The sequence below is a fragment of the Ovis aries genome, chromosome X (assembly GCF_016772045.2).
Source record: "Ovis aries strain OAR_USU_Benz2616 breed Rambouillet chromosome X, ARS-UI_Ramb_v3.0, whole genome shotgun sequence".
NCBI lineage: Eukaryota > Metazoa > Chordata > Mammalia > Artiodactyla > Bovidae > Ovis > Ovis aries.
The window spans coordinates 116,606,751-116,620,256 of record NC_056080.1 but is presented as its reverse complement, the minus strand read 5'-3'; the positions used below and the strand labels follow the sequence as shown (position 1 = coordinate 116,620,256).

The following is a 13,506-nucleotide window of genomic DNA, read 5'->3' as shown; positions in this document are numbered from 1 at the left end:
GCTGGTTGAAACTCAACATTAAAAAATCCAAGATCACAGCATCTGGTCCCATCACTTCATGACAAATAGAAGGGGAAAAAAGTGGAAGCAGTGACAGACTTTATTTCCCTGGACTCCAAAATCACTGTGGATGGTGACTGCCATCATAAAATTAAAAGACGCTTGCTCCTTGGAAGGCAAGCTATGACAAACCTACTGTGTGTGTCCTCAGTTGTGCCTGACTCTTTGCAACCCCATGTACTATAGCATGCCAGGCTCCTCTGTCCATTGGACTTCCTAAGCAAGAATACTGGAGTGGGTTGCCATTACCTCCTCCATGGGATCTCCCCAACCCAGGGACTGAACCTAGGTCTCTTGCATCTCCTGCACTGGCATAATACAAAAAAAAATATTCACTATCCCACTACCCAGTTGATACCCTCTTCTGACTCAACTAAGATTTCCTGATTAAGCCCTGAGGAACCCCATCCATCCAAGTTGTACCAGCCTCTGATATTCCCTGTGATTAGATTTGGTTTGCTTGAACCTGAATGAGGATCCAGAACTTTTGTCATAAACAGGGTGAGAATATTTGGCATTCTACCTCTCACCATGTGCTGGTCACAAGGTATATAGGTATCCATCATCCTCATCAGCACTGAAGGCCTACAGCCATGCTAGACACCTGGGATAAACACCTGCAATATGAAAGCAGATGACTTCAGACAACTGACCTGGATTTACCCAGTTCTCCCAAGAGCAAGCACGTTCAGACATCAAGGAGATTGAGATGTGTAACATACACACATGCATTAGGCATTCACTATGTAAAGTGTTTTATATTATGCATTTCATTTTAGATTGCCTAATATTTTAGAATTTCTCATGTCTCTGATTTGAATCTAAAATCTTCAAATAGATGTTTTGATTTTTCTAGAAGCAAGTACTTGTCTATTGTGAGATAGTTAAAGTTTGAACTTTTTATAATGTTACTCTTTTAAAATACAGGACTACTTTTAGTGTACCAAGACCATAATTTTAAGCGGCTTTCATTACTCTCTATGTAGTTAAGTCTTAGTCAAGCCATTCGTGATTCTAGAGTAAGGGAAGAGCTCCATCTTATGGTACTATTTTGAAGTACACCAAGAAAAGGCCACGATTTTTACAATTGTCCTTCACTTTTACTTTAGAAACTCAAGACGGGCTTCCCTGATAGCTCAGTTGGTAAAGAATCCGCCTGCAATGCAGGAGACCCTGGTTCCATTCCTGGGTTGAGAAGATCCGCTGGAGAAGGGATAGGCTACTCACTCCAGTATTCTTGGGCTTCCCTGGTGGCTCAGCCGACCTGGGTTCGATCCCTGGATTGGGAAAATCCCCTGGAGAAGAGAAAGGCTACCCACTCCAGTATTCTGGCCTAGAGAATTCCAGGGACTGTATAGTCCATGGGATCGCAAAGAGTCAGACTGAATGACTTTCACTTCACTTCACTTAGAAACTCAGAGGGGAAAAGGATTAAAAAATACAGACTACCTCCCCCAACAAATTGTAAATCCTCTTCCATGATATGTTCAAAGTGACAAAATGGCCAAGGCTAAGTTAAAATTAAGCAAAATCTTTCACTTGGCTATTGAACTGGGTACTAAATTGGTAAAACAAGAGTCCTTTTCACTTGATACCAAACATTAGCATTATCATCATAATGATTCTTGAGTTCCTATTATGAACCAGATTATGGTGTATACATATATATCATATATGTGATATATTATAAACATATAATAAATATCACATTAAATATATTTATTAAATATTTTATTAACATTAATAAATATGTATATAATATATATTTATATATTATAAAAATATTAAGTTTTTAAATTTTTATAAAATTTTTATTTTTTTTTTCACTTTATTTTTTTTTTTATTTTTTAAATTTTAAAATCTTTAATTCTTACATGCATTCCCAAACATGAACCCCCCTCCCACCTCCCTCCCCATAACATCTTTCTGGGTCATCCCCATGCACCAGCCCCAAGCATGCTGCATCCTGCGTCAGACATAGACTGGCGATTCAATTCACATGATAGTATACATGTTAGAATGTCATTCTCCCAAATCATCCCACCCTCTCCCTCTCCCTCTGAGTCCAAAAGTCCGTTATACACATCTGTGTCTCTTTCCCTGTCTTGCATACAGGGTCGTCATTGCCATCTTCCTAAATTCCATATATATGTGTTAGTATACTGTATTGGTGTTTTTCTTTCTGGCTTACTTCACTCTGTATAATCGGCTCCAGTTTCATCCATCTCATCAGAACTGATTCAAATGAATTCTTTTTAACGGCTGAGTAATACTCCATTGTGTATATGTACCACAGCTTTCTTATCCATTCATCTGCTGATGGACATCTAGGTTGTTTCCATGTCCTGGCTATTATAAACAGTGCTGCGATGAACATTGGGGTACATGTGTCTCTTTCAATTCTGGTTTCCTCGGTGTGTATGCCCAGAAGTGGGATTGCTGGGTCATAAGGTAGTTCTATTTGCAATTTTTAAGGAATCTCCACACTGTTCTCCATAGTGGCTGTACTAGTTTGCATTCCCACCAACAGTGTAGGAGGGTTCCCTTTCTCCACACCCTCTCCAGCATTTATTGCTTGCAGATTTTTGGATCGCATATATATTTATATATAATATAATTTATATAATAAATGATTAAATATTTGTTAAATGTTAAATATTATTCCATATTAAATATTGTTTATTAACTTTTATTTACTATAAATATATAATAAATATATTATATATATATATATGCTAAGTTGCTTCAGTCATGTTCAAGTCTTTGTGACCCCATGGACTGTAGCCCACCAGGCTCCTCTGTCCATGGGATTCTCCAGGCAAGAATACTGGAGGGGGTTGCCATGCCCTTCTCCAATATATATGTACACACTAATTTAATACTCACACAACCCTATAAGAGAGGTACTATTATAAACTCCACTATCCAGATGAAGAAAGTGAGGCCTAGAGAAGGTACATAAATTTCTCAAGGCCACACAGCTACTAAGTGGTACAGCCGAGACTCACTAGCCCAGATTCTAAACCACCATGCCATACTGCCTCTTTTTAAAGCTCAAATTCAGTAAGGTCTCTCTCAAAATAAACAACCTGAAGCCATGCTCTTACCCATTCTTTCTCAAAATATTCATAGTTGAAGGCAAGACAAGATCCCTGGTTCAATTTCTATTCCTCTCATGGTGGTCCAGATTTGTAATTCTTTGGCTTATCTCCTATGTTCCTTCCCAACTTTGGCAATGATTCTATTTGTGATTTTGACTATAAAGTATTGCAGTAGAGAGCTATACACTGAACGTTTCCATCCCTCCAAAATTCACATGTTAAAACCTAATCTCCCATGTGATGCTATTAGGAAGTGGGGACCTTGGGAGGTACTTAGGTCATAAGGGTGGAGCCCTCATGAATCAGATTAGTGCAGTTATAAAATGCACTCTCTCTTTGCCCCTTCCACTGTGTGAGGACACGGCCAGAGGTTGGCTATCTATCGACCAGGAACCAGGTCACCAGAAGATACTGAATCTTTCAGCACCTGATCTTGGACTTGCCAGCCCCCGGAACAGTGAGGAATAAATGTTTGTTGTTTAAGCCACCCAGTCTATGATTTTTCTATTATAGCAGTCCGAAAGGACTGAGACACTGAAAACTTAGATTTTTTTGTCTCTTCCCCCTATTTTACCTCAGGCCCCTCAAACATCATTCATTTAAAATCATGTTGAAAATGACATATTTCCATAAACAACAAGGTCCTACTATAGGGCACAGGAAACTATATTTAATATCCTGTGATAAAACACAACAGAAAAGAATATATACATGTATAACTGAATCACTTTGGTGTACAGCAGAAATTAACACACTGTAAATCAACTATACTACAATAACATTTTAAAAAGGACACATACGTAAAACTTTACCAATGCTAATATAACTCAAACCAGAATTTTTCCTAAAGCATTTATTTCTTTAAAAATGGTCTCCTGTGGTACTTTTTAAAAACCTGGTAGAGTCTATAGGTTTTTTCTGTGCAGTTTGAACAAGCACTGGGTTTCATGGAAAATCATAAATGGTATTTACCAATATTTTCAGCATTAACACCTAAGTCATATTCCGTTAAGGGAAAAACCCATTTTTCTTATTTACCTAACAAAAATTTATTGAGCTTTTACTATTCCTAGGCTATAAGGACACAACAATGAAAAAGCCAAATATGGTCCCTGCCTTGATGGAACTTATGGTTCTGAACACTGTTCAAGATAGAAAAGAAAAAGGAGATGACTCTGACCTAGGAATGCCTTCTATATATATAGATATACATTTTTAAAATTTAAGATGTATTTAAAAAATAGTTTACTACTTTGAAACAAAAGTTATCAGCATGCACATTCTCTGACTAGGTGACCAAAAAGTAAATTTACAACCTTTCTAATTCCACTGACAGAAAGCAAAATCCATGAATATTCCATTAGGAGAAAAACAGGATTTTATTCTATATTCAAAAATTACCAGATGACATTTCTCTCAGACAGCCAAAACAAGGAAATTAGAGAGGCCTAGGGCTGTCCTGGAAGCCACCATGCCATGGGCAGCTTGCCTTTGGAATTTGGAATTTGTAGCTAAACTAGAGGCGATCTGGAAGTAGCTCAGCCTGACCCAAATGAGAACCTTGGGTAAATTCCTCCTTCCCTTTTTATGCCTGTGATCCTTGGGCACCACCCAAATTGCAAGCTCTGTCTAGACATCAACAATCCAACAGTTATCTCAATGCCAATCCTCTCTTCCTCCCTTTTTTATCCAATTTCTTAACTCCTCCTCTCTCTCCCAACACTTCCACTGCACAGTCTGGAACTCTAACCATGGTAAACAAAGTCCACTTCTATGTGTCTACTTTTTCCCTGAACATTGACTCCATCTCCTGTTGCTAATTGAAAGGGAGTTCCCCACCTACAGCACTATGTCCCATAAAGCCATCTCAAGGCTGTATTCTCTTCCACAGCCTACATGCGGGGTGAAGGTGAGGGTTAGGGAGAGCTATGTCACCATTCACCTTACTCCCCCATTGCATTTTCGAAACCATGGTCACCGAACATTTTTAAGTACCATACAGTAAATATTTTAGGCTTTGTAGGATATACTGGCTCTTTTGCAACTACTTGCCTCTACTGTTGTAGCTTGAAAGCAGCTATCAACAATATGCAAACAAATAGATAATGGCTGTGTTCCAATAAAACTTTATTGACAAAACAGGCAGCAAGGCCAGACTTGACCATAAGGATGATCAATACACTGCCATGGCCTCACAGTGCCTTGACTTTCTCATTCTCAATGATTTTCACTCCACCTTTAATACCTTCAAACCAATTTGCCACTCTCCCTATAACTCTTATCATGCAGACTTTCCAACTCTTTGTTCCCCAATAAATCTGATCTTTAAGCTCACAACCCCTCCATTGCCTCCCTATTAGTTTGCTTCCACTGAGCCTCACTTTTCACTTACCCAGTCTGGATGCCATGGTCAGTCACTGCACTCTCTTATATCCTCAATCCCCTTGCTCCCTTTTCTTTCCACTGTACATTGTTCACTATCAAAACCATACACCATTTCTGAATAAATTTAATTACCAGCCTTCTCTGATCCTATGGCCAAATGGCTGAACACAGCTGGAGAACACTATCTGTCTGTGTTAGTCGCTCAGTCATGTCGACTCTTTGCAACCCCATGGACTGTAGCCCTCCAGGCTCCTCTGTCTGTGGAATTCTCCAGGCAAGACTACTGGAGTGGGTTGCCATTTTCTTCTCCAAGGGATCTTCCCGACCCAGGGATTGAATCTGGGTCTTCTGCGTTGCAGGCAGATTCTTTACTATCTGAAACCCTGTACCACTATATATATTTGAGCCACTATGAACTCATAATTTTAAATCCAGCTGGGCCCTCATAATTTCTAGTCTATCCCTTTTAACGGTCTTCCTGTAACTCTCTATCACGTTTATATTAGGCAAGACAACATAATGCTGTAAAGAGATTGCAGGCTTAAAATCCAGACAGACTTGGGTTTGATATCTGGATCCACCATTTACTAGCTGTATGGTCATGAACAAGTTATTTAAATTCTTTTTGTCTCAGTTTCTTCATGAGTAAAATGGGAAAAATAATACCTACTTTATATCTTAATAAGATTATGTATATAAAACAATTAACATACTGCCTGATACTCACGAATTGCTGAATAGATGAGAGCTATTAATAAGAGCTTATGGGACTTCCCTGGTGGTCCAGTGGTTAAGACACCATGCTTCCACTACACAGGGCATGGGTTCAATCCCAGGTCAGGGAACTAATATCCTGCATGCCATATGGCATGGCCAAAAAATAGAATATAAAAATGCTTAAACATGACTTTTAAAAAAACAAAATGAGAGCTCCTGTTCAGTAGGTGACTATACCTCCTACTTTGATTTCTTCTCTCATTGTTAAAAAATAAAATCTTTTTAAAATTGTACTTGTTGATTTATTTCTTGTTTGTTCATAAAACTGACTGAAAATTAAAAAAAAAACAAGACCATTAAGTGTTTCTTAACTGAGGTCCCCAAAAGGCAGAACAATTGTTTATGTGCTATTTGGTTGAATCATAAGAAAGTGCTGAAATACAGCCATTCTGACAGACAGAAACCATAAGATTCAGCCTCATAAGTTATTAGAGAGCACTCCCAGGGAAGCTTCCCAGGTGGTGCTAGTGGTAAAGAATTTCCCTGCCAATGCAGGAGATATAAGAGACGTGGGTTCAATCCCTAGGTCAGGAAGATCCCTGGAGGAGGGAATGTCAACACACTCCAGTATTCTTGTCTGGAGAATCCCATGGATAGAGGAGCCTGGTGGGCTACAGTGCATGGGGTCTCAAGAGTCAGACACAACTAAAGCAACTTAGCACAAAGGAATGAGAGTCAATATAAAGGTTTTCTTTGTCAAAAGTTTGCACCCCTAGGCTTCATTAACTCCTCCACATTTCCAGGCTCTTCCAAACTACCCATGCATGGGTGCCCCAAGCAGTCCCACCCTGTCTCAAGCCTCAGTGTCTGCAGGAAAAGTGCCAGGGCCCAGAGCTAAGAAGCTTCAGGGTTACACCTCGTCAGTGTGTCTGAGCCCATTGAGAGAATGGGCTGAAACAAAGCAATAGCCAAAGGCCCCTGAGACAATCAGGCCCAGAGGATCTGAACTGGTGAGGAAGAGGTAGCTGATAGGAGATGTGCCCAGTCTTGATTTCCTTTCACTGTTCAAACTTTCCTTTACCTGTAACCCATTCTTTCTTTTGGCCAGAGGAAGGGACATGGCTATTGTCCACCCCTCCAGGTCCCCCAGCCTCCCCACCCACCCTGTGCTCAAATTTCCATCCCTCCTATCTCCTCCAGCGCCCACCTACCCTCAGTTTTTTGTTTTTGTTTTTTTTTTTTACCTTCAACCCTCTCACTCCTCTGATCCATCCCCCTCTACCAATATACCTGCTTAGGGCTTTCCTTTCCTTTAAAGATCCTTCCTTTGCCTCGCACAGGCTTCTAGCCACTTCCTTTTTCTCTTTCTCTTCCTTCTCTGGAAAATACCTGAAACGAATAATCCAGATTTCCTCTGTCAACTTGCTTACTACGTGCACTGATCTCATCACTACCCAAACACCTTCTCGAGGCTGCCACTGACCTCTGTACAGCCATATCTGGTAGACACAATTCCAGCCACATCTATCTTGGTTTCTCTGTAACAGTTGGATCTGTGGATGCCTCCCTCCTTACTGAAACACATTCTCAGTCCAGTCACCATGCCACTGTTATTGGCTACTTCTTCTATTGCTCTTGCTGGCCTCTTTTTCTCTCAGCCTCTACCCAGCCCTTAAGTGTTGGTATTCCCCAGAGTTCTTTTCTCCTTTTATCCCACACATTCTCCATGGAGGATATCATCCATTCCCTGGATTATAAGCACATGTAGGTAACTTCCCAGCTTATCTCCAGCCAGACCTCTCCCTCTACTCATTTTGGTAATGCCTGCCAAGTAGCTGCCTATATCCACCAAACCACCATTGTTTCTGATAATCTTCCTGTCACTACTAAGGTCAGCTGAAGTATCTTGACCTGAGTAGAGGTACAGCCCAAGGAGCAACATCCTGCACACTCTGCAGCACAGGGCATGGAGGGGGCGGGGTGCAGACGAGGGATGACAAGGAGTAGTGACTCGCTCAATGTGGTTCCTTTAACATGCTCTATTGCTAAGTCACTTCAGTCGTGTCCGACTCTGTGCAACCCCATAGATGGCAGCCCACCAGGCTCCCCCGTCCCTGGGATTCTCCAGGCAAGAACACTGGCGTGGGTTGCCATTTCCTTCTCCAATGTATGAAAGAGAAAGATGAAAGTGAAGTCGCTCAGTCATGTCCGACTTAGTGACCCCATGGACTGCAGCCTACCAGGCTCCTCCATCCATGGGATTTTCCAGGCAAGAGTACTGGAGTGGGGTGCCATTGCCTTCTACCTACTACTTAATGCACTGTGGTGACCTGATTAGGGAGGAAGGCCAAAAGGGAGGGGATATATGAATATGTATGATTGATTCATTTTGCTGTACAGAGCCTGCCTGCCAATACAGGAGACTTAAGAGATACGGGTTCAGTCCCTGGGTTGGGAAGATCCCCTGGAGGAGGGCATGGCAACCCACTCCCATATTCTTGCATGAAGAAAGAATCCCATGGACAGAGGAGCTTGGTGGGCTACAGCCCATGGGCTCACAAAGAGTCGGTCATGACTGAAGTGACTTAGCACAGCACAGAAACTAATACAACACTGTAAAGCAGCTATACGCCAATAAAAATTAATTTAAAAAGAAAAAAAAAACACATGCTCTATCTATTCCTACCAATAGGTACTAGGTGCTACATAAATATCATACTTACTATCATTGGCTTCCCAGGTAGCTCAGTGGCAAAGAATTCACCTACCAGTGCAGGAAATGCAGGAGACGTGGGTTCAATCTCTGGGTCAGGAAGATCCATTGGAGGAGGAAATGGAAACCCATTCTAATATTCTTGTCTGGGATATCCCGTAAACAGAGGAGCCTGGTGGGCTACAGTCCATGGGTCACAAAGAGTCAGACACAACTGAGTACACAGCACGTACTACATAAAATGCTTTGCCAATAATTAATATCAAACTTTTAGTTCAGTTACTATTTTCTGAACTTCCCTTCCCAGCCTGACACACACCTTCCACCCCATTCTATCTCTCTTCAGTCTTCCATACAGAGATTTCAAATAGTCTTTGCCTGTAAGTATGTCTTGGAACTGGATACACACAGTTGAATCCCAGGTCATGGTTTTGGTACTTCCCAGTTAAAATTCTACTCTGCTCTGGCAATGTTCTGACCTAGGTGTTCTGGCCCAATGGTGGACACTCAAGAACATGTGCATGAAATGGGTGGTTAGGCAAGATGATGAAGGGCCTTGAATATCATATTATGAACTAGGGACTCAAATTTACAGAAAGTGGGGAGTCTGTGAAGTTTCTAAGCAGGAAAACAAGAGGATGAAAACAAAAGCCATGTTGTAGATTCTGGTAGAATGGGAGTAGTAGTAGAGAAAATTGACTAAGGAGGAAAACTGGAAGCATGGAAATCTATTAGAAGCATGTTTCAGGAATCGAGAAATGAGATAATCAGTCCAGCTCTGTCAACCTCACCTGCCTCATCTCTTCACATTTAATCCCTTGTCAAATCAAATCTAAATGGGGGAAACCTTTAACCAGCATTGGAGGACCAATGGCCATATTTGGAATAAGTTCAGAACATCACAATGACCAGTAATGAAACTGATATCACTACAGGTCACTCTTTTGATGGTTTAAAGGTTCAAAAAGAGGTCCTTTGCCACTTCAACATAAGTGTCTAAAGGGTCCGCACTGCTTTGAGCACTAAAATTTGGGGTTATTTACTAGGGCACTGCCAATAATAAAAGGATGACTATTTCCTAGATTGCCCATTTCTTGTTTTGCAAATCGCCCTTCATTAGGCTCTTATTTTGGACTCAAATTACAAGATTTTTTTTTTCCAAAATCTTCTTTAAAGGCTCATATAGCTTTCACAGGTCTAGCCCTGGGGCAGGGAGAGGGGGTGTTAATTAGCTGTATCTCTAGATCTGACAAAAGCTTGTATGAAAACTGTGTGCAATGATCTTTGGCTGATCAACTCCAGCTTTAGTTACTTAAACAAGGAAAGAAATTGTACTCATTTGTCCCTATATATAACTTTCTCATTTGAATGCTACCACCGAAGCAACTGTAATAAAAATATAACATGTAGTGGTACAAAGCAAGAGTGATAGATAATCTCACAGCCCAAGATTATAAGCTTTTATTTTAACACTAACAGGGAAATCAATTCAATAAACTGAGTAAGACTGAAAACATGATTAGAATTAGGAAAGATACCCATAATACACCAAAACTAAATGGAACACATTTTTTTAACTTCAGCTGTAATGTATATACTATACAAAGTATCTAAAAGCCTAAGAGACACTTTATATTAGCTACAATAAATTAGTATGAGATTCAGTTTAATAACACCTAGATATGGATAGAAATAATTTCAACTCAAATTTTGAAAACCTAAGATCAGCAAGCACATTTCCCAACACTGCACAACAGAGTAAAGCTGTACCCAATCCAACAAAAGAATTTTCTAATCAAATGCTATTTAAAATAAAGAGTTACGAAAATGGAGTCTTGGATGATCAGAAAATCATTAAATTAATAGAAGATTAAAGAGCATATCAAAATCCAAAGCATGACCTATGATTTTTTTTTTGTCCATGCTAATGCATATTATCAACTATTGGGCTGGCAAAAAAATTGCATGGATTCTTCCATAACATCAGATGGAACAATCCCAAATGAACTTTTTGGCCAAGCCAACAGTTTAAACTTTATTCTTCTTAAATGAAAGGGAAGGTGCATCTCTGAACACTGAGCCCTAGTGGAACTGTTTCTTATCAGTTTTATGAGATTTCTCCAAGATGGGCTGCATATAAATTTATCCTGCCTCTAAGAGGTCAGTGGTGTATTTTGATCTCAGGTTGCTGACATTGTTTTCAATGCTTGAAATTTTTAGGTCAACTAACTGATGTAACAAGGAGATCCAACCAGTCCATTCTAAAAGAGATCAGTCCTGGGTGTTCATTGGAAGGACTGATGCTAAAGCTGAAACTCCAATACTTTGGCCACCTGATGCGAAGAGTTGACTCATTGGAAAAGACCCTGATGCTGGGAGGGATTGGGGGCAGGAGGAGAAGGGGACAACAGAGGATGAGATGGCTGGATGGCATCACTGACTTGATGGACATGAGTCTGGATGAACTCCAGGAGTTGGTGATGAACAGGGAGGCCTGGCGTCCTGTGATTCATGGGGTCACAAAGAGTCGGACATGACTGAGTGACTGAACTGAACTGATGTGACAAGTAACTTGAGTGGTGGATAAACCATATACCTGTGTCTCATGGTAAGCAACTTTCCATTTCATGTGCTTGTGTCCTGTAAAAAAAAACAAACTCAGTCTTCTGACTTTCATTTTGGAGTGGCCAAAACAAAGTCAAAATAATAGGTGATGTAAGAATGGGCAAAGTAAGGTCAGATGTTTCTTAATGATTGTTTGATCTTTGTTTCTCATCAATTAAAAAAAATGTACTGAGGGGCCAGACTATGCTTAGTGCTAGAAGTTGAGGGAAAAAAACACAGTCCCTTCTCCCATTTCCCCAGATGACTACAATACACAATAAGTGCCATAAGAAGTAAAAGTTACATTAGATTACACAATGGAAGTCACTGACTGCTATTTGAAGAATAACATGACACGCCATTGCAAAAACAAAAACTTTCAAGTACATCAATATACTCTATTAAAGGAACAAACGAAAGATGGTCATAGCAAACACTCACTTTCAACAACACAAGAGATGATTCTACACATGGACATCACTAGATGGTCAATACTGAAATCAGATTGATTATAGTCTTTGCAGCCTATAATCAAGCCTATAGCCAAGCCTATAAGATGGGGAAGGTCTATCAGTCAGGAAAAATAAGACCTGGAGCTGACTGTGGCTCAGATCATCAGCTCTATATAGCAAAAATCAGGCTTGAAGAAAGCAGGGAAAACCACTAGGCTGGCCATTCAGGTATGACCTAAATCAAATCTGTTAAGATCATACAGTAGAGGTGACAAATAGTTTCAAGGGATTAGATCTGGTAGACAGAGTGCCTGAATAACTATGGACAGAGGTTCATAACACTGTACAGGAGGCAGTGACCAAAACCATCCCAAAGAAAAAGAAATGAAGATGGCAAACTGGTTGTCTGAGGAGGCTTTACAAATAGCTGAGAAAAGAAGAGAAGCAAAAGGCAAGCAAAAAAGGGAAAGATATACCCAAATGAATGAATGCAGAGTTCTAGAGAATACCAAGGAGAGATAAGAAAGCCTTCCTAAGTGAACAATGCAAAGAAATGGAGGAAAACAATAGAATGGGGAAGACTAGAGATCTCTTCAAGAAAACTGGAGATATCAATCGGAGATATCCCACTGCTGGGCATACACACCGAGGAAACCAGAATCAAAAGGGACACGTGTACCCCAATGTTCATCACAGCACTGTTTATAATAGCCAGGACATGGAAACAACCTAGATGTCCATCAGCAGATGAATGGATAAGAAAGCTGTGGTATATATACACAATGGAATATTATTCAGCCATTAAAAAGAATACATTTTAATCAGCTCTAATGAGGTGGATGAAACTGGAGCCTATTATACAGAGTGAAGTAAGCCAGAAAGGAAAACACCAATACAGTATACTAATGCATATATATGGAATTTAGAAAGATGGTAATGATAACCCTGTATGCAAGACAGCAAAAGAGACACAGATGTATAGAATAGTCTTTTGGACTCTGTGGGAGAGGGTGAGGGTGGGATGATTTGGAAGAATAGTATTAAACATGTATATTATCATATGTGAAATGGATCACCAGTCCAGGTTCGATGCATGATACTGGATGCTTGGGGTTGGTGCACTGGGATGATCCAGAGGGATGGGATGGGGAGGGAGGTGGGAGGGGGGTTCAGGATGGGGAACACGTGTACACCCGTGGTGGATTCATGTAAATGTATGGCAAAACCACTACAATATTATAATTAGCCTCCAATTAAAATAAATGAATTTATAAAAAATAATAAAAAATAAAAATGAAATAAGTGTACAAAAAAAACATGTGGATGATTATTTTTCATATTTTTAAGTTGGAAAGGTCTTCCTAAACATGGCACAAAACATGAAGCCATAACATAAAATAATTATAAATGACCATCCGAAAATAAAGAAACCAATTTATAAGGCTAAAAGAACCACAAAATCAAAAATAAACTA

At 40.0% G+C, this 13,506-nt stretch overlaps 1 protein-coding gene across 15 annotated transcripts in view; it reads right to left on the bottom strand.

The window, feature by feature from the left end:
• Positions 1 to 13,506, bottom strand: part of KLHL13 (kelch like family member 13) — a 447,719-nt gene that overhangs the window by 365,070 nt on the left and 69,143 nt on the right. The window lies entirely within an intron of this gene.